The sequence below is a fragment of the Chenopodium quinoa genome, unplaced genomic scaffold (genome assembly GCF_001683475.1).
Source record: "Chenopodium quinoa cultivar QQ74 unplaced genomic scaffold, ASM168347v1, whole genome shotgun sequence".
In the NCBI taxonomy this organism is placed as follows: Eukaryota; Viridiplantae; Streptophyta; class Magnoliopsida; order Caryophyllales; family Amaranthaceae; genus Chenopodium; species Chenopodium quinoa.
Genome location: NW_018744582.1, coordinates 486,242 through 492,241, shown reverse-complemented (window position 1 = coordinate 492,241; position 6,000 = coordinate 486,242).

The following is a 6,000-nucleotide window of genomic DNA, read 5'->3' as shown; positions in this document are numbered from 1 at the left end:
TTTTGCGAACTAATACGTCGGAGCTTGTTTAAGACCATACAAAGACTTCCGTAGGTGATGTGTTGAAATATATAATGATTTACCCCTCTAATCTCTTGCATTTTGTTGTGATTTTAGGCCTCCTTAGGCCCTTTTGCTACTAATATTTCTCGTTTAGTGTTTCAGGTTTAATTCATTATTTTGGATAGATCGGGAGCAATTTGGGAGCATTATGGAGCTAGATTTGGAGTAGCATTGGGCTTGGATATGAGAGAAGCAAATAAAATAGAAAATCGAAGAAAAATGGATCGAACCGGTCGGGCGAGACCTGATCCGGTTCTCTTATTGTTCTTCAATAGGCTTAATAAAAAGTGATGGATCAAAAGGATTTGATCCTCGGAAATGGCCAATGCATCAGAAAGTGAGAGTTGATGCTTGGCTTTTTACTGGTAGGAGGCACGAGAAGTTGTTGTTATCGATCAAATACTGGATAGCTTCCTTTAACTTCCAACAACTCTCAGTAGTGTGGTCCCTACCTTGATGATACTTGCAACGGGTATTAGGATTCCAGCTAGGTGACCTCTTTTCAGGTGCAGGATCTTGGATGGGTCAAATAGGAGTGATGAGTCCCTTGGCATGGAGACGATCAAAGGCCGTGTCATAGCTCATCCCAATAGGGTGAACTTTTTCTTTAGTTGTCTTCTTGGCCCTTGATAATCTATGGCTAAGACATCATTTAAATTGAAGGTGCTAACATTGTTACTAAAGTGGGTGTTTTTGGAAGAAGAAGGATGGTCGTTCTTCTTTCCTTTCCAACCAATGTTGTTACTATTGTTAGCAGCTTTCGAATTTATAAGGTCATCTTCAATATCGATGCCTATGTTGTAAATGGCCTTGAAAGTGTTCAAAGTTTGATACTTCAAATGCTTTTGATACTTTTCTTGGAGATTTCTAATGAACATTCTCACAGACTCTTCTCACTTGGAACTTCAATCATTTTGGCAGAAGTTTCCTTCCACCTATTGTAAAATGCAGTAAAGCCTTCATTTTCTTTTTATTCAAGAATTTCAAGTTCTGTATGATCAGTTTCTACTTGAATATTACATTTGTATATATTAATTAAAACATGTGTAATAGTATCCTATGTAGCAATCTTCTCAGCACCTATAGGCTTGTGCTACACCAATTTACGTTGTATTTTATCTTCTTTTTTTTCCTACTTTTCTAATGCTTATTTTCATTGCATGCTTGATCATATCACAGAAAGTTGGAGGCCAGAACTCTCAGAATAGAAGTGTAGTAGCCATGTCGCAACGTACCGAAAGCAGGCCATTACGACAAATCAAGTATGACATGATAAACAACATTAACCAGAATTAGATGTCATTGGTAAACATTCTATTGTTAGTCCATGACATACTGATGCTGATGTAAATCAGTATCTGATTTTGTCTCACAAATTCTTTTATTTCTCCCTCATATTATAGGAGTTTCTTTTGCTCATCACACTTTCAAATCGATTTCTTTGTGCATTTTTCAATAGGGAGGAAAATCAGGCAAACCTACAAGTTTAGAAAAGTTTTGGTTTGATACTCACAAATCTGGAAATTTTGTAAACAAGCCCAAAACCCAAGAAAAAACATGTAAGTAGACACACACTATAGTCTAAATGCTAGATACATACACTTATAAATTGTTTACATTATAAGATTGATTTCTATTAGGAGATGAATAAGAGGACTATTGAAGAAACTCCGGAGATGCAAATATTTGATGTCATAGAATCTTGTTTTGGACGTTAAAACAAAGGAAATGTGGCTAGTTATGGTGGCTGTGTCGGGCTAAAAGACATTACGGGAGCTCAACAAAGTTGATCGGAGCTTGAAAGGAAGTTGAAAGAAGCTGAGAAAGCTAATGAAGCACTATTAGGACGGCTAGAAGATGTAGAGACTCAAAACAAATTGTTTGCTAAATGTTTAAATGACTTTGAAGCCAAAGTTGAGGGGAAATTGCAAAGCTTTTTGGATTCCTTTAATGCTTATTGAGGTTTGTCATTCTCTATAATAAATGTTTTCAAGCTTTCTGGTTCTGAATTTTTTACTCTATATTTTGTTATGTTCGTTTATTTAAGTTTGTTCTTTTTTCTCTTGTTCTTCTAGCATAATCCTCAATTTGTTATGAATATCTAACTCTATGTTCTGTTATCCATTTATCTTTTTTTTTTTCCTATTAGTTAATCCTCAATCTGTTATGAATTTCTAACATATGACACATTTTTCTCTAGAATGTTGTGCTACTGAATAGACTATTTGGGACTCGGACTGAATTTTGTGAGTCGGATGTTGTGTCAAATATTTTATGCATGAAGTACTAGTTTCTCACTGCAACCTGCAATCACTGTTGGTTTATGCATTGTTACTCAGAAAAGGTTTATATCATCATTTTATGCATGAAGTAGAAAAGGTTTATAACTGGATAATTTTTTAATAGAATCATCTTGATGTTGTTCAACAAGTATTTAAAGTAATAATCTCTTTACTATTATTTTTTTTTTTATCAATGGCAAGCTTCATTATATTCTCTTTTATTATAACTTTCCTGATGACATTGCTTATTTCTCTGTCATATGTCAATCACGTCAAAGGTTGGTTCTTGTGGAGGCGACTTTGTCAATATAGGGCGGAGCTCAAGCTATGAAGCTTGTATCAAACTCATTAAACTTCTAAAACTTTGAATTGTACATTGCCCATATATTCTATTTTGTTTAGTCTTAGAATTGTATACATCTCTTATCAATTTTGTTTCTTCATTTCTAAATATACAATATCTGGTTGGTTTTATATAGAATTTTTGTTTGAAAATTTTGAGTAATTTATCCATACACATAATTACATGTGTTAACTATGAGCAATATAATATGTAGGTAGTTTTACGTAATTTGATAGTTTATAAATAATTTTACGTAATTTGTTAATATATAAATAATTTTAATATTATTTGCTTAATTTTAATACAATGCTGAAGTTCTTGGAGCAAGTGGCACCTTAACACTCATTAGTCCAGATTATTTGTCTTGGACATTTGCATGTCATTCCCCAATACTAGGCTTGTAGTGGATGTTTGTGCAGGAGACAAGAAACTATTTGATGAGCACTTTTTTTTTAACGAGAATGTGACTGAATTTGGACAAGTCAAACTTTCGTTCATAGTGAGCTTGGTGCCCTTGCAATGCGCTATATTTCTATGCCGTTTGCTGTTTATGGTCACGTAAGACTTCTTTTTATTCCTAAACAAAGTAATAAATTAGATGAAGAAAATCATCCTTCTCTTAATGTCAAAGGTAAAATTGTCGCTCGGTTTGGCAATATCTGTGGGAGCCATGCATTAGAAGAGTATACTCTTTTTGAGAAGCAATCTAATGAATTTGAACGAGTGGATATTGGTCCGAGAAAAAGATTGAGAGGCATTACACTTTCTAGAGGTTGGGTGGGTGTGCCAGCGTATTCATCCCTTATTCTTGATCTGGACTTATCGGAATTTAGAAGAGTACGTAAGATTCTTAAATAAACGGTAGAATTGCGAGTAGAAATTAGATTGGTGTCTGGTGATTAAGTTTATTGTAGATGACATTCTTATCAATGTTCGTATGGGATGGCACTCACCTAGGCCATGAGGAAGATGCACTGAGGAAGTGTGTGGTATCGAGCATGAGGACGAGATACTTTTTTCCCTTTTTCCCTCTTGACAAGAAGATTCTTATCTTATTTGTCTACTTTCTTCTCTTATTAGCATAAATCTCCCCTTTAGTCCTCGATCTACTGATGAAATGTCTCCACAAGAAACTACCAAAGAATAGAGTGATGAGCAAATGATTGAGGTGTATCGTCTCTACCACACTAATTTAATGCTCGTCATTTATTGTTTCTTATTTACTTCTATGCATGGATCTGATATTGATTTCCCTGCACTGCCTTTCTGTATTTACTATTTAGGCTTGTGTTCCTAAAGCGTCATCAAATCTCAGGCTCCCTTGATATGCAATTTATTCTTCCTTGTTTTTAGTTATGGAAATTTGTTGAATGCATTTGGCTTCTTCTAACTTGGACCCTTGTTGTGTTTTTTTCTTTTTTATTATAGGACCCTTTTTATGTAGGCGCCCCTTGAGAGTGGTTTTGCTTGTTTTGGTTACTAAATGACTTGCTCGTTTAGGAATCAATCAATTTCTTAAATTTAACAAAAAAAGAAAAGGAGGTCAAAGGATTTATTAAGAATTTTTACAGATATGACCTCCTTGCTAGCCTCGGGTAAGGCTGCCCTGGTTAAAGCTGCATACATGGAACAATATATAGGTTCAAGATCATACGAAGTGATTGTTTAATTAATGGTTCTTCATAAAAAATAAAAAATAAAAAATAAAAAGATAACGGTTTTAAATAATAGCATCACGTAAATGAGCTTTTGTGCCATTGGATGGTTTTACGAATTTTTTTGCGATTTATCTTCTTAGTATGGGTTTGCCTGTTTCTTCAGGTTTTTGCTTGCACATCAGAATAGACCATTTGCATCTCCTTCAATAGAGATATATATTTACTGTTTTCATAGGTCGAGAAGAGTTTAAAGCTATGCAAGTTTATGGTTCTATTGAAGTATCATCTTCTGCATGTACATTTGATGTCTTCAAAAGAGAAGCAAAGGATGCCTTTGTATTATCGAAACATAGCAAAACTCTACCTATGCTAGATGGCTCTCGAGTTTATGACGATTGTGATTCCTTGAAAATGAATATCGACGTTAAGGATGTTGAAAATCGTTTTTGCATTAGAGGTTATGTGGAATGGGATTGAAGATCTCGTGATTATGTGAAAATTCTAATGTAGTCTTATGACTTTTTGACCATCATAATTTTGTAAAATGGAAGGTTGAGATTATTTGTTTTGTGATTTATTTTTAATTAGTAATTTTAATTAAAAATATTTTTTAATTATTTTATTTTTTATTTCCAAAATTTCAAAAATATTAAAAAATAATTTCTGAAAGATATATTATTTTTAATTAAAATTACTAATTAAAAATAAATCAAAAAACAAATAATCTCAACCGTCCATTTTACAAAACTATGGTAGTCAAAAGTCAGGTCCGACCCTTAGCCGGTGCAGGGTGAGCAGTAGCACAGGGCCCAACTTTGTTTGGGGGCCTCAGGTAAACTATTTTTACATAATATTTGCAGCAAACAAATATCAATAGCTAAACTTTGGTTGAGTGGTGTAAGGAGCTCATCCGGAAACTATTTTTACATAATATTTGCAGCGAACAAAAATCAATAGCTAAACTTTGGTTGAGTGGTGTAAGGAGCTCATCCGGAAACTATTTTTACATAATATTTGCAGCGAACAAACATCAATAGCTAAACTTTGGTTGAGTGGTGTAAGGAGCTCATCCGGAAACTATTTTTACGTAATATTTGCAGCGAACAAATATCAATAGCTAAACTTTAGTTGAGTGGTGTAAAGAGCTCATCCACTAAGAGATGGTCGTGACTCGTGAGATCAAATCCCAACAACCTATTTATTTCAACTGCACAGGGCCTCCATAATCATTAGGACGGCCCTGTCAAAAGTCATAAGACTACGTTAGAATCATCTGTGATTATGGCTCCTTATGCCTTGACAACCAACTAGTTCAGTTGTTCAAGGTGAAAAGTGTTTTGCAGCTATCCATTACACCGTCTTTTCAGAAGTCGTACAAGCAAATATAGATGTTTCATATATACCAAAGAATGGACATGATGTTCATCCCAAGGTTTATGGAATTATGGGAGTCTTATCGCTCAATACAATAACTATGACTATACATCCCGATACAACAAAGATTACTACATATCGGATTCGGATTGTACTTTTTCAGTGGAATCAAGAAGATTCGGCACAACTAGGGAATAGTGGGGTGATAGCACTATCTAGATCGGTGATTATTGTGCCACTAAAATCCCCCCTTATTATATTGTTATATGCTCAAGGAATG